General features: G+C 38.4%; 1 pseudogene; it reads left to right on the forward strand.

Moving 5' to 3' along the window:
* Window positions 1-441: 441 nt before the first annotated feature.
* Window positions 442-24,021, forward strand: LOC126061354 (40S ribosomal protein S7-like; annotated as a pseudogene).
* The last annotated feature ends 204 nt before the right edge of the window (window positions 24,022-24,225 follow it).

The following is a 24,225-nucleotide window of genomic DNA, read 5'->3' on the forward strand; positions in this document are numbered from 1 at the left end:
GGCAGATAATAATAAGAGAATAGTTTATGGTAACCACTCTTGCAACCAAGTAATGTTATGATCTTTTTTTTTTTATGTAGTTCATTATATCAATGAATATCTGACATCTGCTTCAATAAATCCTGCAAATAAAATAATAATAATGCTTCCTAATGGTTGATGATAAAAGCCTACTCCTTAGTTAGGCTACAGTACCTGACCAATGGAGCTTCTAGACAAGTGTGTAGTCACTAAGAAGTATTAGGCATTTGCAGGAATATTAACTCTGATGTGTATTCCTCCATTTAACATTTGCTATAAACATAGTAAGGAAACTTGGTGGAGCAGTAGTTAAGGCACTCAACTGTTAACTGAAAGGTCAGTGTTTTGAAACCACCAGAGGCATCTTGGGAGAAAGATATGGCGGCCTTTCCTGTGCCATCCCTCAGCAAGGAAAAGGTCATGTTCAGTTTAAGTGCAAAGACTGTGAAGCCCAGTGTGAAAAGCCAGATGAATTCGAGTCTGGCATTTTTCAAGCTCTATTTGAACTGGAGATGAACTCGGACCTAAAGGCTCAGTTGAAGGAGCTGAATACAACTGTATCCAAGGAAATTGAAGTTGGTGGTGGTCAGAAAGCTGTTAAAATCTTTGTTCCCATTCCTCAACTAAAATCTTTCCAGGAAATCCAAGCCAGGCCAGTACGTAAACTGGAGAAAAAGTTGAGTGGAAAGCACGTGGTCTTTATTGCTCAGAGATGAATTGTATGTGAACCAACTTGATAAAGCCATACAAAAAATAAGCAAAAGTGTCCCAGGAAACATACTCTGACAACTATGCACAGTGCAATTCTTGAAGATTTGTTCTTCCCAAGTGAAATTGTGGGCAAGAGAATCCTTGTAAAATTGGACGGCAGCGAGCTTATAAAAGTTCATTTGGACAAAGCACTGCAGAACAATGTAGAACACAAGGTTCTTTTCTGGTGTGTATAAGAAGTTCGTGGGTAAAGATGTTAATTTTGAATCCCCAGAGTTTCAATTGCAAACAAAAATGACTAAAGAATCATTCAAAATTAAAAAAAAAGATGCAGCAGTTTGCTTCCATAGAGATTTACAGCCTTGGGAACCCTATGGTGTCGCTTTGTGTTGGTATTGATTAGACAGCAGTGGGTTTGGTTTGGTGGGATAAACACAGTAATTAAATTCTTATTGGAGCTTGAAAACATTATGCTGAGCCAAATAAGCCAATCACAAAAGGACTGATTTTGCATAATCTCACTTTATATAAAAAGACAAGAAAAGGCAAATGTATGTAGACCAAAGGAGGGAGGGGGAAAAGGGGGGCTTAGGGTGATGGAAAAATCACATTGATTAAGGCTAGGGTGGCACAGCTGATTAATGTAATTACAGTCAATAAGTTGTACACCTGTAAAAAGTTGAACTGGCAAAAGTTGTGTATTAGATATATTTACAATGACCAAAAAAAGAGTAGCTGCTGAGGGTGCTTACATACAATCAATCACATCATGGGATTTGTTTCCTTGGTTTGGAGGTTTAGGGTCATGGTGTTTAGTGTTTAGTGTGTTTAGTGCTTCTGTTTTACCTCCTAGTTAGTTTTGTAGTGCATAGGGTCTTGAAAGCTTGCAAGCAGCAATCCAAGACACAACAATTGGTCCCTTATTCACCTGGAGCAACAGAGAAAGAAGGAGAGTCAAGAACAGGAGAATACGGAATGTGTGGCTAATTGCCTGAACAACTGCTTCCTTTGCCATGATACCAGAAGAACTGGATGGTGCCTAGCTACCACTACTGAACGTTTTGATCAAAGATTCCGTAGAAGAATCTTGGTTAAAGAGGGGGAAATGCAGAGCAGAATTTCAAATTATCATGGACTCCAGACTTCTTGGAGCCATGGAAGATGGATAAATCCTTGAAACTATTGCCCTGAGATAATCTTTAAACTTTAAACCAAAAATATCCGCTGAAGTATTTTTTAAAACCAAACAATAGTTTAGCTTAACAAGTAAAAAATGTCTGCCTTGAGTATTATGCTCTTTTAAGAACTATCTTTATGGGATTGAATTGATAACAGCAACTCAAAAGATTAGATAGGAACCTGAGGAGGAAGTGAATTTATATTAATGAGGAAGGAACAACTCAGAAAAGGAAGGTGAGAATGGTTGCACAACTCAAAGAATGTAAACAGTATAACTAAATAGTACATGTAGAAACTGTTGAAAGAAAATTCTTTCTTATTTTAAGTGCTTAAAAAGTGGACAAATTGAGGTGATGAAAAATTTGCAATTAAGGGCAACATAGTAGAATACTCCCAGAAAATGGCCCTAACCCTTTGGCAGGGTGTCAACACTTGGAGAAGCACACATGAATCTCTGTATCTCAGGTATCAGAGTCACTGCCTGTGCTGTCAGCCTGATGGGTTGGAAACTGGGTGGGCGTGCCTGTAGGGTTAAATTTGAACAATATGCCAGGCAGGGTTCCTTGCTGTTCTCTGAATCCATCATGCTCATTACTGTGGGTAATGATTAGAAAATGAACTTGGAGAGTCTACCAGATATTTCAAGACTCCTGTTAAAGTCCCTCCTCCATTGTTAAGCTTTCCCCCATTATTTCAACCCTCTGAACTCTCCACGCTCTGATTGCTTATAATGCTTATTAGCATGTTCTCTCATTATGGCTTTTAACCATGGGCTGTCTCTTAACATTTTCTGTGTTTCATGTGTCTTGCGCTTTAGTGCTCACTCTGAGTAGGAGGAGATTGCTCTTTTAACTTCTTTTGTCTTCTCTATGGGGCGACCAAGGGCTATTCTATTACTTGAATAAAGTCCAACCTTGCTGAACAAATGAGGTGTATATACTATTAAAAAAGATTTAAATAGTTTAAAACTAATGTTTTGTTTTAATGAGCAAAATGGTATATATTAGTAAATATCCAATGGAATGGACAAAACATTGTAATGAAGGCAGCGCTTTTCAAACTTCAAGAGCATATGATATAATATGAACCCGAAAAAACCAAACCCATTGCTGCCAAGTCGATTTTGACTCATAGCGACCGTATAGGACAGAGTAGAACCGCTCCATAGGGTTTCCACAGAACACCTGGTGGATTCAAAGTGCCAACCTTTTGATTAGCAGCCGTAGCTCTTAACCACTATGCTACCAGGGTTTCCATGATATAATATATTGTTAAAATTCAGTGAATTCTGTATGAATCAACATAAAAAGACAGCATTAAATGATACTGTTCTTCTTTAGTTCTCTTTCTTTTAAGTATTTGAGAATGAAAACTGCCCTGTCTGCTGCTTAATGTGCTTGGAAATCCTGTAAGTTGATAGAATGAATGCCTTAGAAAGTGATGGACTACTTGTACTTCTACAATAATACATTCTTGTTTGCACAGAAGACCTAAACCAACTTAAAAGCAAGAAGACATGGGATTGTAGACTTAGCTAATGGAAGAAAAGTGAAGCATAAAATGTTGAGTCAATAAGAACACATCACAGCATGTTATCTCCTGACTGGAGAACTGGAGGGAATTTTCTCAGCACATATGAGCCATCCTTCAGTCTCAGGGCACGATAGTAAGTACAAAGGGACTCTACTCTGGCATCTAATCATATGACCTTGCTTAGATATTTTGACTTTCTCAATTTGAAAATGACATCAATATTTCCTATTTTTTATTAATAGATTCACCAAACAATATTTTCCAGGACGCACTATGCAGCAGGCACCTTTCTAGGAACTAAGGCCTCCAGCAACAGACAAAAGAGATAATGTCTTTGCCCTCATGAATCTTACATTCTAGTGTATTTGTGTATGTGTGTGTGTGTAGTGGGTAGGTAAGTTAATGGCTGCAAGCATCTAAAATATTAACACAATAACAATAAAAAAAAAAGTAGTAGCTGTTTTTAATTGAGAAACTCCTATGCAACAAAAATTTTACATATTTTATTTCTCGGAACTGTCAACATTTTAAACATGAGGAAGTTGATATGACAGGAAATTTATCTGATGATAATTAAATGGCTTCCAAAGACTCTTAAGAGACAGAGCCTGGATAAAAGTATTACCTACCAATGAATGTTATTATACTTCCACTTCTCCTGGCTTGGTCCTTTATGATATACCATGCTATTAGGGTTAGATCATATGTAGATATTTTAGGAACTTTAATCCAATGTGTACCAAAAATGAGTTTTTGTAATAATGAGCTACAGCGATGGCTCTATTTTTGCAGATACCATGTTTATCTTGCATCTATTTATGCTGTGTCTCCAGCAGATTGCCTGAATTCAAAATTATTTGATCAATAAATGAATGAATAAAAATGCTGGGCTGTATGAAGGTTCTTGCCTCTTACTGTTTACTTTTCATTATCCAAGGAGTATTGTTGTCAGTTTATATCTCCTTTGCCAAATTAGTCTTTTAGAGGACTAGGTTAAAGTCTTGGCAGAAATGAGTTCTCTGCCACATAAATGTATTAAAAGGCATGTTTTACTGTAATAAACTCAAGTGATGCATTTTCAGCAGGGACATTAGAGGGCTTCAGGCTGACAGGGGTACAGCAGGCATGGCTTGCAAGGCACTCCCATTTCCTTAAAGGAGATGTGCTCGGATGGGACAATAGTATTGAGCCTGGCCTGGAGGAGGTTCTAAGTTCCAGGGAGCTATTAATAGGGGCTTCCCGAATTTCTTATGTCTCAGCCACATAATCCTGAAATTTCTTATGTAATCTCAAAAAGTACTTCCAGTTTCTCTGATCTTCTAGCTCTAGATATATTTCGTTCAATGCCAGCACTTTCTTGCTACATTATCCATGGGCTCTGTAACCACATGCACTGGAAGAAAGTGTGACAGTCAGTAGGCGTGTGCAAGTTTTCTCCTGTTACCTAAAGTCCAGCAGGGAGTAATCCTGCAGAGAGTCTCCAAGACAAGAACCCTTACTTTGTTTACTGCTTAGATAATCACAACTTGTAGTCATCATTTGCCTAGCTCGCTATGTGATGAATGAGAGTCAAAATCATGTGTTCTAGTAAAAATGACCAATTAAGTTTCACTACATGCAAAAGCCCTGGTGGCACAGTTCTTAAGAGCTATGGTTAAAGAATGGTTAAGAGCTACAGCTGTCACAGGATCAGCAGTTTGAACGCAGCATCCACTCCTTGGAAACCCTGTGGGGTAGTTCTACTCTGTCCTATAAGGTCACCGTGAGTCAGAATCAACTGGAAGGCAACTTTTTTTTTTTTTTTTTTAATGTGGAAGACAGGAATCCCTAGCACTAGCCAAAGGGAAGGGTATTTGAACCCATTCAGAGGCAACTCTGAAGATAGGCCTGGCGATCTCTTTCTGAAAGTTCACAGCTTTGAAAATCCTAAGGACTAGCTCTATTCTGCACACATGGGTTCACCATGAGTTAGAATAGGCTGTAACTAACAAACAACAACAAGAGTGTGAGAGACATTTTGTTAGGCACTCCGTGCATAGACATGGGTTTAAAGCACAAACTACTTGAAAAGTTAAATTAAAAAAATTTGAATTCAATGCTCTTTGCTCTATGAAACTAGAGCTTGCTCTTATTCTTCTTTGTGGGAACCATGGCTCTTGGGATAAGGCACATGGTAGATTTTAACACACTTTCATGAATTAAAACATAAGACTTTAGCTCAAACTTGTGAATTTCATGTGATTAGTAGATTGCTGTTAGTAGGTGCCGTCAAGTCAGTTCCAACATACGCACAACAGAACGAAACACTGCTTGGTCCTGTGCTATTCTCACGGTCGTTGCTGTATTTGATCCACTGTTGAAGCCACTGTGTCAATCCATCTCTTTGAGGGTCTTCCTCTTTTTTGTTGACCCTCTATTTTACCAAGCATGATGTCCGTCTCCAGAGGCTGGCCTCTCCTGATAACATGTCCTAAGTATGTGAGACGAAGTCTTGCCATCCTCGCTTCTAAGGAGCATTCTGGCTGTACTTCTTCCAAGACATATTTGTTCATTCCTCTGGCAGTCCATGGCATATTCAATAGTCTTCACCAACACAATAATTTAAATGCATCAATTCTTTTTGGGTTTCATTATTCATTGTCCAGCTTTAGAATGCGTATGAGGTGACTGAAAATACCATAGCTTGGATCAGGCACACCTTAGTCCCCAAAATGATATCTTTGCTTTTCAACACTTTAAAGAGTTCTTTTGCAGTAGATCTGCCCAGTGCAGTACGTCATATGAATTTTTGAATGCTGGTTCCATACTGCTTCAGAAGTTTTGCAAGAGTAATAAAATCAGGCATAGAAAAACCTTAAATGTAATATCATTTGACTATCTACCATCTACCTTTCTACTTACCTACCTACATATCTTTTTTGCAGTTTGCAAAGAGTTTAGTATTTATAATTTCATTTTGATTCATTATCACTCTAAAATATGACCTTAAGTATATCCCACCCAAATTAGGATACCATCTCAAGAATAGATTTGACTCATTGAACGCTAATGGCTGAAGACCAGACAAGTTGGAGAAAGACATCAAGGACATCATACATGAAGAAAGCAAGAGGTCATTAAAAAGACAAGAAAGAAAGACCAAAATGGATGTCAGAAGAGACTGAGAACTGCTCTGGAACATCAAATAGCTACAGTGAGTGGAAGAAATGACGAAGTAAAAGAGCTGAACGGATTTCAAAAGGTGGCCCGGGAAAACTAAAAAAAGTATTATAATGAAATGTGCAAAAACCATTTGTTAGAAAACCAAAATGGAAGAATATGCTTGGCATTTCTCAAGCTGAAGGAACTGAAGAAAAAAATCAAGACTTGAGTTGCAATATTGAAGAACTCCATGAGCAAAATTTTGGAAAGATGCAAGAAACATCAAAAGAAGATGGAAGGAATATACAGTCACTGTGCCAAAAAAAATTGGTCAATGTTTAACCATTTCAGGAGATAGAATATGGTCAATAACTGATGGCATTGAAGGAAGAAATCCAAGCTTCACTGAAGGGATTGGTGAAAAACAAGGCTGCAGGAATTGACAGAATATCAATTGAGATGTTTCAGCAAATGGATGCAGTGTTGGAGGTGCTCACTCATCAATGACAAGAAATTTGGAAGATGGCTACCTGACTGGAAGAGATTCATATTTCTGCCCATTCCAAAGAAAGGTGATCTAACAGAATGCAGAAATTATCAAACAATATCATTAATATCACACCCAAATAAAATTTTGCTGAAGATCATTTAAAAGTGGTTGCAGCAGTACATTGACAGGGAACTGCCAGAAATTCAAATGGAATTCAGAAGAGGGTATGGACATCATTGCTGATGTCAGATGGATCTTGGATGAAAGCAGAGAATACCAGGAATATGTTTACCTGTGTTTTATTGACTATGCAAAGGCATTTGATTGTGTGGATCATAACAAATTATGGATAGCATTGTGAAGAATGGGAATTCCAGAACACTTAATTTTGCTCATGAGGAACATGTACATAGACCAATAGGCAGTTGCTTGAACAGAACAAGGGAATATTGCATGCTTTAAAGTTAACAAAGGTGTGCATTATGTTTGTCAAAAAAAAAAAAATTTTTTTTTTATCATACTTATTTAATCTCCACACTAAGCAAATAATCCAAGAAACTGGACTATATGAAGAAGAATGTGGCATCAGGATCGGAGGAAGACACATTAACAACCTGTGATATGCAGATGACACAACTTTACTTGCCGAAAGCAAAAACATCTTGAAACACTTACTGATGAAGATTAAGACTACATCCTTCAGAATAGATTAAACCTCAACATAAAGAAAGCAACAATCCTCACAAATGGATCAAAAAACAACATCGTGATAAATGGAGAAAAGATTGAAATTGTCAATGATTTCATTTTATTAGATCCACAATCAATGCCCATGGAAGCAGCAGTCAAGAAACAAACTACACATTGCATTGGGCAAATCTTCCAGAGACTTCTTTAAAGTGTTAAATGACAAAGATGTCATTTTAAGGTCTAAGGTCGACCTGACCCAAACCATAATATTTTCAACTGCCTCGTATGCTTTTGAAAACTGGACAATGAAAAGGAAGACTGAAGTAGAACTGATGCCTTTGAATTACGGTGTTGGTGAAGAGTATTAAATACACCATGGACTGCTGGAAGAACAAACAAACAAGTCTGTCTTGGAGGAAGTACAGCCAGAGTGTTCCTTGGAAGTGAGGATGGTGAGACTTTATCTCAGATACTTGGACATGTTGTCAGGATAGACCAGTCCCTGGAAAAGGACCTCATGCTTGGTAAAGTAGAAGTTCAAAGAAAAAGAGGAAGGCCATCTATGAGCTGGATTGACACAGTGGCTTCAACAATAGATCACACATAGCAAGCCTTGTGAGCATGGTGCAGGACCAGGCAGTGTTTCTTTCTGTTGTACCTAGGGTTGCTATGAGTCAGAATTGACTGGAAAGCACCTAACGACAGATAACAACAACGACAATCCTGGGAGGCAGGTGGTGGTACAGGAATTATTAATCATTTTACAGATGAAATGGTAACCAGACTGCAATGTAATTTTTCAAAAACCATAGTTAAATGACAGAGCTGGGACTCAGACTGAGCTGTCATTTCCAATTCAGTGCTCTTTCTGACATATACATTGTTACCCTTCACCAGTAGTGTAGGATTATTTTTGCTCTTTTGCTAAGTTTGTGTAGATCCTCTAGATGTGACTTGCCCTGATTCACCATCCTGGAATCTAGCTGGAGTTCCTGGATGGCATAAATGTTCAAGCATTTGAGCCCAAAGTTTGGAGGTTCAAACCCACCCAGAGTTGCCTTGGGAGACAGGCCTGGTGATCTGCTTCTGAAAGGTCATGGCCTTGAAAACCCTAAGGAGCATTTCTGCTCTGCACACATGGGATAGCCATGAGTTAGAATCCATTTAAAGGCAACTAACAACAACTAACAAGAATCTGGATCATTCTCCCAGTTTTCTAGGTGGATAGCTCTAAATGGATGGTTGAACCTCCAAAAAAAAAAAAAAAAGAAAAAGAAAAGTCAGTGTTAATTAGTGACAATGATTTAAGAATACAAATGGGTCTTTCCGGATTCTATTGAGTAGTTTAGTTTAAGAGTACATGGAATGAGTGACCAGGGAACTAGGTAGGGGTTAAGAGGAAACAAATGGGCAAGAATACAAAAATAGACAAGCAGTCATGCAAATGACTCAGCCGTTCATTCGCTTTTGAATCTTGGGCAGTAATTGCAAAAGCTATACTGAGGGATGAGAAGCCTGACTTAGTTAGCTTTTGGGCAAAAATTGTCTCATAAGTGTGTTTTAGTCCATATGGTAGAGTGCATTTCTGGCAAGAGTGCTTTCTAACTAGCAGGCTTCTTTTTAGGGGACTGGAACAGATTTTGCAGGTGATAACCTGTTTTGTGCCCTGGGACAGATATATTACTCTGCAACAAGAAGCTGATGCTTAACCTTTGCCTGGCTTCAGAAACCATTCAGTGGTAGGAGCCAAGAATTTTCAGATATTTCAACCTAATGTACCTTCAAGCCCACAGGCTGCCTTGCTCTGTCTCTTCAGTATGATCTCTTTTGTGCCAAAGTAAGCCCCATTAACAACAGTCTGGCGCAGAGGCTTTAAGGAAGCGGCCCAGTAAAACTCTGATGTTGCAGCTATGGAAGTCAGGCTTTTTGCCAGCAAGCTGTTCAGGTGAGACTTGAAAAAGCAGTGCACATTGTCAACTAAGACCAGCCCGGGAATGCTTGTCCTTGTTGCTTTGTGAGATTTGCAAGCTGTTCTCGGACATCTGAGAGAAAACAAGAAAAAGGATGTGTGCCGACTCGTGTATGTTTAGCTTGGCCTTGTAAAGCTTGAGTTTTCAACAATGAAGATGAGGGTTGTGAGATTATAGTAGGTACCTTTTTCTTTGCATTTCACTCAAAGGTCTGTTCAAGCAAGATGAGTGGGATCATCTGTTACAGATTAAATTATGTCCCCTAAAATATGTATTGAAATCCTAACTGCTATACTCACAGATGTAATCCTGTTTGGAAATAGAGTTTTCTTTGTTATGGTAAGTAGATTATACCAGAGTAGGGTGGGTTCTAAATCTAATTAGAGTTATAAAAGGAGCAGATAAGACGCAGAGTCAGAATTGAAGGCAACGGGTTTGGTTTTTGGTTTTGGTATCTACGAGTAAGCAGTTGACACGGGCAAGATCCTCCTTGATTTGGACTTTTAGCTTCCAGAATTATGACAAAATCAATTTCTGTTCTTTAAAGCCCTCCACTTGTGGTATTTCTATTACAGCAGCACTAGGAAACTAAGACATCATCCAAAATATCTACATTTTTCCTCCTACTTTTGCTCCATTCCAGTGCCGTCCAGCTGATTCCAACTCATAGTGACCCTATAGGACAGAGTAGAACTGTGCCATAGACTTTCCAAGGAGCGCCTGGTGGATTCGAACTGCCGACCCTTTAGTCAGCAGCTGTAGCACTTAACCACTACACCACCAGGGTTTTTCCTCCATATTTCTAGTCAAATCATCTCAAACCAGAATTTTGAAAGTAGTTTCAAAGGCATGCCTCACATTCCCCAGATGCTCTGCAACATCTGAAAACCACCAAGAAGTTGCATTATTAGTCTATTAGTACTGTTTCTTAAATGTATCCCTTAAGGTACTCAAAACCATACCTTCTGCGCAGCGGTTTTTAGTGTCCTGTTCTCATGCTGTGTGTTCTCACTAAAAATCCCTCTTCTGTTTATCACCCCTGTTGGAATTTCACTTTTGTATTTTATACAACCTTTCCTGACATTTGACGTCCCCATTTTTCTCATTCTGTCTCACCCAATTTATCATTTTATGTACTACATTTTTGTTTTCCATTTCGTATGACCTGTGTCTACCTTTCAAGCTAGAATGTCAGCCATCTTGGCAGGAGTCATGCTGTGCGTTTCTTCACAGGAGAGCCATAGGCTTGCAAGATGTTAGAGCTGGTTATCTGGGCCAGGCAACTCCTTTTTTCGTTAAGAAAATTGAACTCAGTAAAGCTTAATGTTGTTCACAGTGTTTTAAAGAGTTTGTGGCAGAGTCAAAATTATAGAACTAGTTACTAAGTCTTCTGACTCTCCACTGCTCTTTCTATCACCTTACACATGGTAGGTGTTCAGTAAGTACTTGACGTGGATGCATTGACTTGTCCACTGCTTATTTAACTGCCTGCGGTTCTTTTTGGTTTGTCATAACTGGTGGTGTGTGAGGTGAAATTCTAGTAATGATCAAAGCCGTGGTTACATTATATTTCTGATATACACCAGAGATTTATAAGTCTCAAATGTGTGTGTGTGTTTATTTAGGGGTTCATGAATGACACTTGAAAAATGGTATTCAATTATTTGGAACTAATACATTTTAGCAAAATATTATTTTTTTCTTGTGTTAAAATTGTGAGGAATCATAAAAATGGTGGTGTTATTGTTGTTAAGTGCCATAGTGTCAACTCTAACTTATAGCTTTTTCTGCCCCATAGGGTTTTCTTGGCTGTAATCTTTAAGATAGCAGATAGCCAGGTCTTTTCTCCTACAGAGCAGCTGGTGGGTTCAAACCACTGACTTTTTAGTTAGCAGCTGAGCACTTAAGTACTGCACCACCAGGGCTCCTTATAAAAATGATGAAGACTGCTAAAAAGAAGAGAAAAAAATGCCATGGGAGGTGGCCACATCTGAAAATGTAGATCAAAAGTTTAAAAGGAGTTATAAGATAATTATTTCAGATAATTTCTGCTTCAGTTGATAAAAATCTAATTAAAACAAGCCAGGGAAAGCAATTGTTTGGGAGATGTGAGTAAAAGTCCTGGATCATTGGCCAAGAATCATGGTCCATAAGATAGTGTCATGGATTGAATTGTGTCCCCCAAAAATATGTGTAACAACCTGGCTAGGCTGTGATTCCCAGTATTACATGATTGTCCACCATTTTGTCATCTGATGTGATTTTCCTATGCGTTGTAAATCTTATCACTATGATGTTAATGAGATGAATTAGTGGCAGTTATGTTAATGACATCTACAAGATTAGATTGTGTCTTTAGCCAAACTCTTTTGTATATAAAAGAGAGAAGGGAGCAGAGAGGCATGGAGATCTCATACCACCAAGAAAGTAGCACTGGGAGCAGAGCATGTCCTTTGGACCCGGGGTTCCTGTGCAGAGAAGCTTCTCAGCCAGGGGAAGATTGATGACAAGCACCTTCCTCCAGAGCTTACAGAGAGGGCCTTTCCCTGGAGCTGACACCCTGAATTTAGACTTGTAGCCTACTAGACTATGAGAGAATAAATTTCTGTTTGTTAAAGCCATCCACTTGTTGTATTTGTTATAGCAGCACTAGATAACTAAGACAGATAGTAAGGATGATTTGGGCCTAGAGTTGCATGTCTCATTCCATCCTTCATTTTTATATCAAGAACAGGGACTTTCTGATGAAGATTTTTTGTAGTTGTTTTTGTTTTTAGCCTTTAATCTATTTTTATTTTACCACTTCAATACTGACATAAGATTTGGAGTTGACTTTTAGAGTTTTCTGTTTAGTTATTTACATATTATGACATGGATAATTTGCAACTGCTTATCACAAGAGCTCTCATTTGTGGTAAAATGTTTTTCTGATCTCTATTTTATATCCTGTTTATAGTATGATCCTGAGAAAAATAAAAGGGGACCCAGGTTTTGTAGTCATTTTCGTAAGGACTGATACGGGTTACTTTCCACAAGTTACTGACATTCTCATTGCTTTACATGTTGAGAATGTACCTACATACAATGTCTACATTAGGCACAGACACATGAACCTACTTAAGAGCAGGTGCTCAATGTTCTGGTTATGTAAAGCAGAATATTTCAGAATTTTTATGTAATCCAAGTTGTTCACATTAGTAGGTCAACTTTGTACCTCAAAAGCAAGGATCACATTAAACGTTCATCAAAATATTTGGATCTCTGTCTTCACTTTTAGGCTTGTGGAGTAGTTCTGGGATCCAGGGCATGAGGAGATGTCCATTCACTCTAGTAACTTGCTGAGGAGCTAGAATCCGTTGCTTCCAATTTATTTAGAAGGGCTTTGGAAAATCTCATCGAACTAGACTCCTTTATATCCCTTTGGCATAGGCGAATCCTGGAATTTGATCTACATGAAGGCAGGTGGTCCAATACTGGATTATGGTCTGAGCATTTATAGCAAGGGTAGGTCCTTTGAACTCTAATCGTATTGAATCCTTACCCTTGGAAAAAACTCTGGAATTGAGCTAAGTTCCTGAAGACACAGGTTGTTGTCCTAGGAGTACAACCCACCATTTGTGGATGGACTGGTGAAGTGGCTAGTCCCAAATTGGGTTCTCTGGAAACAGATTCTAAGATGTTTGCAGTGCAAGTGTTTATTAGGGGCCAATACTTCTGAAAGAAACAAACAGGATTGAGAAAAGGAAGAAGTCAAGATTTGAGGTACCTCTAACAAAGCTTTAGCCCATCCAGGGGGAAACCCTGGAGCCGGTATTGCTCATTGGAGAGTCCCATGTTGGGCCCTCACCTCATCTAGTCACTAGATGTGGGCTACCCCTGGATGTGTGACTTTGAGCCAGGTAGCTCTCTACAACTGAGATAGACCCAAGTTCTTGGACCTGCAAGGAACTGTACACTGGAGGCAGTTTGGTGGCTGTCCATGCTGCAGCTGAGCAATAAGAGTTGCATCACCAGACCTCCTACACTTTCTTCGGTCTAAATATCCATCAGTAGTATCTACCCAATTAATGGACATTCTACTAATCCATTTCTGTCCCTTTCAGAGCTCAGAGTGTTTTATTACTTAGAGATTGAGGAGCTGATGATGTAAACCATAAATTTAGATGCAGAGTTATTATGATCTCCCACTTGGTGTAACCTGCTAATTTTTTAGATGCAGATACCGAGATCCAGAGAGACTGCATGGCTTTGTCAACTTGAAACTTCTTGTTAGACTCAGGACAACAGTTAGAACCAAATAGTCTCAGGTTGTAATCCAAACTGTACTCTACCTCTCATATTGCTGCATTTTTAAACTGCTTACTCTTACAATAATTTTTTTCTTGATAATAAGTGAACATAATTGTGAAGAATTATTGTAATGTGAAGTGGTACGCTTGAGTGTTACCCTATTGCTATTTACTTTAGTGCAGAGTTTTAGTGCAGAGGGAATAGTGACCTCTAGAAAAGTGCCCAAGAGCTGTGTGGGCCTGAAATATTCATTATGGTATTTTTCATAAAGAGACTATCCTCAAATAAAGAGCTATTTAAATAATTGGCTCTTCACTGTACAAAGGACACCATCAAGAGAAAGAAATTATAAAAGGTATTTAATTAACATATCGAACATAGCAAACTGTTCCTTAAAGAGCACAGCCCCTAAAGGCAGACATGAACAATTAGCACTGAGTTCACACCGTAGTTAAAATAGTGTGTTTGGTATATAATCTGAGGTTTTAAAGGAAGGTGCATTTTCAGGACTGAGTTATCAATGTTACTCGAGTGATGGGAAACACGGCTTCTGTCAGTAGACATGTTTTTGGCCACACACAATAGCCCCTTTTACATGAGTCAAGCCCTAAGGAAAAACCAGTTCTGATAAAATGCCCTTGTCATTGTCACTGCATGCTGTGGCTTTATGACTTCTTTAGGGACATTCTCTTTTTTAGATAAAATAATACTCTTTGTTCTTAAAGGTCTCTTAGAAATTTAATACTACATCTCAGGATCTGAACAAAGAGAGCTCTAAGGTTCAAAGTGGTTCAGAGCTTAGGGTTAGACTAAACAGGGGGTTGAAAGTTCAAGATATAAAGGGGCTCTGGCTTAGGCTTTAGGATTTTAGGTGAATATGGGTATTGAGCGGATCAAATAGGTTTCAAGGACTGATAGTAAAAGAGTAATGTGGACGAGAAATGTTTTTCCGTATTTGAATTTTGGAACATACTTGCGATGTGATTGGTTACTTTTGTGTGACCTTTTCTAGTCATAGTCTTGTAACTCCCCACCAAGGTGATTGGGCAGGACTGTGTGATAGGGTAATTGTGGCCCACCAAAAGGATTGGTCAGTTTTGGCATCCTGCTGGGTTTGAAATGAACCTTGCCAGAGATGGGGAGGGAGAGAATCCCACCACCACCAGGGAAGAACAGCCAGGAGCTGGTGCGTCCTTTAAACTCAGGATCCCTGCTTTGGGAGGTTCATGGGACAAGGAGACAGAGAGAAAGCAAGCTGTAACCCCAAAGATGGTGAGAAGTGGTGGCAGGAGAAACCCAGCAGAAGAAACCTGGCAGCAGGAGATGACATAGTGGGCTTCCCAGCCCGTGGAGAGAGAAATCTGAGTGCCTTTTGGTTTAGGCCTAGGGCCAGGAAAAGGCATGCCTGTGAGCATGGCTGGGAATAGGCTGTCCTGATGGAAGAACTGTATCCTCGAGTGTTCCTGAGCCTGAATTGTAACCTGTTACTTCCCTAATAAACCCCATGATGTGAGTATGGTCTGTGAGTTCTGTGTGGCCATTACAATGGATTACAGAACCCAGTAGAGAATGCTGTGGAAGGAATGGATGGTGTCAGAACTGGTAAAGATGGGGGAGAGAGGAGGTATGTCTGACCCCCACTTCCTAGGAATCAGCCTTGGGCTGTTGATCTTGGTTCTCCCTCCCCCTTGTGAAGTTGGAGGAAGCCAGACACTGCCCCCACATCATTTTTACAATACTGTTCATGATAATTGGTCAATACTAGTGATATTTTGTTTTGTTTGTTTATTTTTACTTTTAGTATTAACTAAACTGAACATAGTTTTCAAAGTAACTTAAAGTTTGATGTAATTCTGTAAATTAAATTCGTTTACATTTGAGCAACACTTCGGTACATCCTATACTTCAATATGGTATTAAAGTTATTCTTTCTCTATACTTCTAGGTCATTTCTCACAGGAAATTCCAGGCATATCTTAAGTCTTCCTCCCAGCTCTTTATGGTAAACATTATATAAGGTTTATAAATACAAACATTCTATCAGTGTTTTAGAATTCTTGCCTGTTCCACAAAGTTGTCTTGGCTGTTTCTTATTATCTAAGCCATCCATCTGACTCTGGACCATGCCTCAACCTTACCCATGAGGTGTTGCTCTCTCTGCTGTGATATTCTGCTCTATGATTGTTCATCCCAATAATAGGCCCAGACTCTTAATTCTCAACAGTGAAAGCAGAACATAAAACTGTGTTCAATTCTAAACACACTGTTTTTAATATGTGGATCCTGGGAAAAATTACAACAGGGAGGTTAGTTCACACTACTCAAGCCCAAATCTAGGCTCATCATTGAGGTACTTGTGAAATCTACACCCAATGTTTTATTTTTTTTTTCCTATTGACCTACTCTCATTTTCTAGAACCAACCTATCTTCTTCGCTCCAGTGGGAATTCACTTTACCATGTCTGTGCTACCCTGACTTAAGGCTCCATCTAACCACAAGTTTCCAGAACAAAAAAGGAAGCTTTAAAGTTACTTTTATCTAAGAGATCCATCTCCTAAACCCTAACTTCCATCCCTGCATTGACATCTTCCAGGGAATATTAATCATAATATTTACATTGATTTAACAGGAACTCCATCATATGTTGTGGTCTTGCCCTGTGGCCAAGGAGCAAAATCTCTCTACATCAGTCTATTAGGAGTTAGTCAGCTTTAGATAACATTACACTCAGGATAAAAATCCAATCTATTTTTAACTGTCAAATTCACTTCACTTCAATGTAATTCTATTGAGCTTCTTTTTTTACAGAGGTCATCTAGCTACCTGTAGTCTTCCCTCTCTCAGATCTGAATCTCCTGCATGCTACAACTTAGAGACGTACACTTTGTATATCCTTATGAACAAATAAATTTACAAATATACATTGTTGTTGTTAGGTGGTGTCAAGTGGGTTCTGACTCATAGCAACCCTGTGTACAACAGAATGAAGCATTGCCCAGTCCTACACCACCCTAACAATCATTGCTATATTTGAGCCTATTGTTGCAGCTACTGTGTCAATCCAACAAATATGTGTATTTGTTAAAATCCTTACTGATAAAAGCATTATTTTTTTCTCAAATAGGCAATAAATTCTTCAGAGTCAATACCTTATACCCCAAAACATATACCCAAATGAAATTATTAGACAGGCCATCACATTTCTTAGTATGAATTATCTGCATTCAGATTACTTTATTCAGGTTGCCTCCATAAACAGAAAAACAACAAAACATTACTTGTAGCTTTTAAGTAGGAGATTTTCTAGTCTAATAAACAAGGTTTCACAAAAGTCTGTTTCCAGGATCTGCTACTGTGTCTACTCAGAAAAACCTAAAAAACTATATGTTAATATTTTGTTGGGTAAAGCTTTAGTTGAAGCTTTTATAGCTATATTACCCTTGAAATTGTAGACATTTCAAATGTAGACTCTCAAGATCCTCATTCCAATAGAATATACCATTTTGACCTCTATGATGATGTGAGATAGGAGGAAATATTTTTAAATTGTCCAGGCCCGTGGATAGAGGAAGGAGGATAATTTTTGGCCCTTTTCGTAATCAATCTACCACACCATAAAAAAGTGTGTTGTTTCAAATATAAAGTGATACTCATTGCTAGCCACACCTAAATAATCTTAAGTATTCTAATAAGTAAAGTGTTAAATATACTGTAAAACCTTATTGACTCGAAGTATTAGATTTTTATTTAGTCAACCTTGGTGATTGGAAGCTAATCTAAAACCTTATTTGTGCCTCTGAATGATCTAGATCTAGGAGAGACCACAAAAATCCTGTATCTGCAGTCTCATATATCTATTCAACCCTTTATTACTATATTATCAACTCAAAGTCTGGCAATTGGATGGCTAAAACCAGTGCCTTAAAATGAATGCTCACCTGCTATGTTGGCAAGAAAGAGCAGCTGGAGAGAATTCCACACCATGATAATAGTGGTAATTTAAAACGGTTTAACCTTCTAATAAAACTATTTGATAGCTTCAAATATTTGTGTTTCTTCCTTTTCGGAGTTGCCAACAGTTTTGATAGACATTCTTTGAACACAGAGAATTTCCCATTCCAATATTTTTTAGTTGAGTGAAATTTTGTAAGCCATTGATATTCTTTTCCTGAACTAGTGATGGTTTTCTAATTCTGGAGGTTATTTATAAGTAGAATGTGGTGCTATATTTCTAGGGAGATTTAATCAAAACACGAAAAAGAAAAATAATAACGTCACTCAAGAAAGCAAAGTTCAGATATTCTGATAATTAAAGAAATTGCAGCTGCAGTATTAAAAAAGGTGTCAGTAAGACGAATCTTGATTCCTGTGACAAGATGACTTTATATTGTTGTTTAAATTCATGTCAAATTGTTTTAAATGAGATATAAAATGCTATACTTTTATATGCTTTGATTTCAGTCTTGGAAAGATGACACAAAATAAATATAAATTTTTGTTTTAACCTTGTTAAAAATGGTTGTTAATATACATTAATCAACCAAATTTAAAGATGAAAATTATATTTTGATATATATGTACATATATATATATGCATACTATTGTTGTCAGGTGCTATCGAATCAATTTTGACTTGTAACGACCCCATGTGACAAAGTAGAACTGTCCCATAAGGTTTTCAAGGCCATATATAAATCTATCTATCTATCTGTCTGTCTGTCTGACTAATTAAATGACCCAGAAAGCATCAAAAGAAGGTGGAAGGAATATACAGAGTCATTATACCAAAAAGAATTAGTCAATGTTCAACCATTTCAAGAGGTGGCATATGATCAGGAATTGATGGTACTGAAGGAAGAAGTCCAAGCTGCTCTGAAGGCATTGGCAAAAACAGGCTCAACAAACAGATGCAGCACTGGAGATGCTCACTCATCTATGCCAAGAAATATGGAAGACAGCTTCCTGGCTAACTGACGGGAACACATCCATATTTATGTCTATTCCCAAGAAAGGTGATCCAACCGAATGTGGAAATTATAGAACAACATCATTAATATCACACGCAAGCAAAATTCTGCTGAAAATCATTCAAAAAAGGCTGCAGCAGTATATCGACAGGGAACTGCCAGAAATTCAGGCTGGTTTCAGAAGAGGACGTGGAACCAGGGATATCATTGCTGATGTCAGATAGATCCTGGCTGAAAGCAGAGAATACCAGAAGGATGTTTACCTGTGTTTTATTGACTATGCAAAGGCATTTGACTATGTGGATCATAAATGATGGATAACATTGGGAAGAACGGGAATTCCAGAACACTTAATTGTGCTCTTAAGGAATCTTTACATAGATCAAGAGGCAATTGTTTGGACAGAACAAGAGGATACTGATTGGTTTAAAGTCAGGAAAGGTGTGGGTCAGGGTTGTATTCTTTCACCATACCTATTCAATCTGTATGCTGAACAAATAATCTGAGAAGCTGGACTATATGAAGAACAGGGCATCAGGACTGGAGGAAGGCTCATTAACAACCTGCATTATGCAGATGACACAACCTCGTTTGCTGAAAGTGACAAGGACTTGAAGCACTTACTAATGAAGATCAAAGACCACAGCCTTCAGTATGGATTGCACCTAGTGTAAAGAAAATAAACATCCTCACAACTGGACCAATGAGCAACATCATGATAAACGGAGAAAAGATTGAAGCTGTCAAAAATTTCATTTTACTTGGCTCCACCATCAACGGTTTTTCCACCATCAACAGCCATGGAAACAGCAGTCATGAAATCAAAAGATGCATTGCATTGGGTAAATCTGCTGCAAAGGACCTCTTTAAAGTGTTGAAGAGCAAAGATGTCACCTTGAAGACTAAGGTGTGCCTGACCCAAGCCATGGTATTTTCAATCGCATCATATGCATGTAAAAGCTGGCAATGAATAAGGAAGACCAAAGAAGAATTGACGCCTTTGAGTTGTGATGTTGGTGAAGAATATTGAATATACCATGCACTGCCAAAAGAACAAACACGTCTGTCTTAGAAGAAGTATAACCAGAATGCTCCTTAGAAGCAAGGATGGCGAGACTGCGTCTTACCACTTTGGACATGTTGTCAGGAGGGATCAGTCCTTGGAGAAGGACATCATGCTTGGCAGAGTACAGGGTCAGCAGAAAAGGGGAAGACCCTTAACGAGGTGAATTGACACAGTGGCTGCAACAATGAGCTCAAGCGTAACAATGATTTTAACAATGATGCAGGACCGGGCAGTATTTCATTCTGTTGTGCACAGGGTCGCTATGAGTCAGAACTAACTCAACGCCACCTAACAATGACAACAGCAATCTATCTGTCTGTCTGTCCGTCCATCCATCTGTCTGCCCATCTATCATCTGTCTGTCTGTCTATCTATCTATCTATCCACAAAGTGGAAAAGCATATGGACCACTTTCTCAGTTAACCTTTCCATGCTCACGTTCACTATGTTTAAGTGAAGAGGAGGTAAGCTGTTGTAATCTGGTCAAGGTTTATCCTATTTGTAAGCTGCATATCCAGGAAAATATGAACAAACACCTACATATAAAATAAAATATCAATGTTTCAGACTTGGTTATAGTAGAATTACAATCCATCATTTATTTATTTATTTGTTTCCTTATTATTAACATCCAGGTATATTGATTAGATTATATAAGTCAGATGCCATGCTAAATGTTGAGAAATTACAGGTGAATAAGGCAAGGTACTTACACTCAGTAAGATCACCATCTAAGGGAGGGGAACCAGGCACATAATTTGCCATTAAAAAAAAAAATAGATAAGATAAATGTCATGCATATGATGAGATGGGACCTCCAATCCAGCTGCTTACCTCCTTTAGAAAGGTACGTAGGATGATGCAGTATTCGCTGAGCTGGTTCTTGACAAAGTGTGATTTCCAAATGGAATTACATATATCCATTTCCTTAAATGTGCTACAACTTTTGGCATATTCCTTTATATACACGTACAAAAGAGCTGCAAAACCAGTAAGAAATTTGGAATATTGGATTTTTTTAATGTTATCTTTTTACAATTCAAAAATGCTTCTTTTTCAAATGTCGTTTGCATCTTCAAACTTACAATGGCTTTCTCTTGCTTTTGAATAAAATCCTAAACTCTTACCAAATATCTTTTCTGACCTAATCTCAAATTTCTTTTCACTCTCTTCTTTTATGATACCATTTCATAAAACCTAGCCAACTCCATATTTACATTTTTCCAACCTATGATTTTACCAGCCTTTAATTTTGTCTGAGTTCTGCCATCAGCCTGGAGTCTCCTTCTCCTAATTCTATACCTGCCCATCTCCATTTTTTCTGATTAAAAGCAGAGTTCAAATACCACCTGCTTATAAATGCTTTGCCTCAGTTGCCCATTAGAAGATGGGTCTCACATAGTAGTTATTCATAGATGTTTATTGAATAAATCTATCATGCCAACCTTTTAACTTAGTGCTTATTTAAATTCAGGGTATGTTATAGATAACTGCTGTATATTTAGGGAGCCCTTGTGGTACAGTGGTTAAAGCACTGGGCTGCTAGCCAAAAGATAGGTGGTTCAAACCCACCAGCTACACCATGGGAGAAAGATGTGGCAATCTGCTTCTGTGAAGATTTACGGCCTTGGAAACCTCTACTCCATCCCCTAGGGTTGCTATGAGTCAGAATTGACTGGACAGTAGTGGGTTTGGTTTGGTTTGGTTATAGAGCAGTCCTCCCTTATCTGCAGGGAATATGTTCCAAGACTCCCAGTGCATGTCTAAAAGTGCGGATAGTACCAAACCCTGTATATACTTTTTTTTCCTATACATGCATACCCTATGATGAAGTTTAATTTATAAACTAGGCACAGTAAGAGATTAACAATAATAACTAATAATAAAATAGAACAATTATAACAATATACTGTAATAAAAGTTATGTGAAAGTGGTCTTTCTCAAAATACCTTATTAAGTCAAGAGAGTTCACCTTTTCACTTAAAGGAAGCACTTTATAGCTTTCCTTTGGCATATCCGAATTGCCAGCATCACTGTGCTTGCACTTTGGGACCATTATTAAGTAAAATAAGGGTTACTTGAATGCAAGCACTCTGATACCACAATAGTTGGTCTCATAACAGAGATGCTACTAGGTGACTAACAGGTGTGTAGCATAGCTTATACAGCGTGGATAGGCTAGACAAAGGGATGATTGATGTCACAGATGGAATGGACTGGAATGGTGCAAGATTTCAACATGCTACCCAGAATGGCATGAAATTTAAAACTTATAAATTGTCTAATTCTGGAATTTTCCCATTTAGTATTTTCAGAACACAGTTGATCGAGGGTAACTGAAACGACAGAAAGCAAAACCGTGGGTAAGGAGGGCTACTGTATCTTTATCTCACCCACTAGTTTGTAAGTTCTGTGAGAGAGAGAACCACACATTAATCGTTGTTGCAGGACCTAGAACAATAGCCTCTTCTCAATACAAAATTAAGAGCTGAACTGAATTCAGGAAAGTTTCTGTAACGGAATGTGATTAAGTACTGGGTAAGAGAAAGGGATTTTGTTTGTTAGTGATGATTTATTAGGCAGAAGACATTACACTCTGTTAAGGTAAGTTTACCCTTCCTGTGTAGGGACTACATTTCTGGAATGGCATAAAACACCTGCTTTGGGTCCTGGTTGACTCCTCCCCTTCATCTGTCAGTGGAGAGAGCACTACAATGACTGGAACAAGAAGACCCATATCGAGGTTCACCACCAATTTATTTTATGATCATGGTTAAGTCACTTGATATCACAGTTTTCCTCATCTGTAAGTGGGAGATATTATTTGCTTTGAGGCACTCGTAGGTCTGCTATGAGGATCAAACAGAACAGAACATTTGCATATACTTATAGATGAACATGAAAAGCAAAGATGTCACCTTGAAGACTAAGGTGCGCCTGACCCAAGCCATGGTATTTTCAATTGCACCATATGCATGTGAAAGCTGGACAATGAATAAGGATGATCGAAGAAGAATCGACACCTTTGAATTGAGGTACTGGTGAAGAATACTGAATATGCCATGGACTGCCAGAAGAACATATAGATCTGTCTCGGAAGAAGTACTACCAGAATGCTCCTCAGAAGCAAGGATGGCGAGACTGCGTCTTACATACTTTGGACAGGTTGTCAGGAGGGATCAGTCTCTGGAGAAGGACATCATGCTTGGTAAAGTACAGGATCAGCAGAAAAGAGGAAGACCCTCAACAAGACAGACTGACACAGTGGCTGCAACAATGGGCTCAAGCAGCATAACAATTGTGAAGATAGAGTAGGACCAAGCAGCATTTCAGTCTGTGGTACATAAGGTCTCTATGAGTCAGAACCGACTTGACGGCACCTAACAACAACATAGACAAAACCAAATTATTCCAAATCTCCTTCAAATTGGCTTTATGTTTCCCTGAGGTCTTAGGTGAGGAACCAGAATTCTTACATATTGCGGAAAACTGATATTTTTTGAAGGGAGAAGAAGTTTCCTCAGGTAATATTTTCTTAATTTACTACCAAGTTGGTTTCTTGCCTTCCTCTATTTACTCTCTGTGATATCACTGTTTTCTCTTAAAGCTTGTAATAGTATATTTACTTACTGACTTATTCAATTGCTATTCTACAAGGTATAAGTTCAGTGAGGGCATACCCTATGTGTGTGACTTTCACTAGTGTATAAACGATATTTATGACAGAGCCTACAAGTTAAGTGCTCGATACATCCTAATTGAATGAAAGAATAACTTCGAATCAGTAAGTCTCAAATTTTAATGTGAATAAGAATCATGAAATTGTTAAAAATACAGATGTTTGAATTTAAAGATTGGAGATTTTGATTTTGTGGTCTGGAATGGGCCCAGGAATCTGCATTTTAACCCTCCTCCCCCCCAAGATGGTTCTGATGCAGATAACCAACAGATCTCCTTTTGATAATGAATGACAAGGTGGTACATTTCATGTATTTTGTGTGGGAACCTTTGCTGCCCTCAGTGATTTTGGGAAGATTTAGGGTTGGCTTTTTGACACCACCAGCTGCATCATGGGAGAAGGATGTAGCAGCCTATTTCTGTAAAGATTACAGCCTTGGAAACCGTATAGGGCAGTTCTACTCTATTGTATAGGATCACTACGAGT

Source organism: Elephas maximus, chromosome 18 (assembly GCF_024166365.1).
Source record: "Elephas maximus indicus isolate mEleMax1 chromosome 18, mEleMax1 primary haplotype, whole genome shotgun sequence".
Classification (NCBI taxonomy): Eukaryota; Metazoa; Chordata; class Mammalia; order Proboscidea; family Elephantidae; genus Elephas; species Elephas maximus.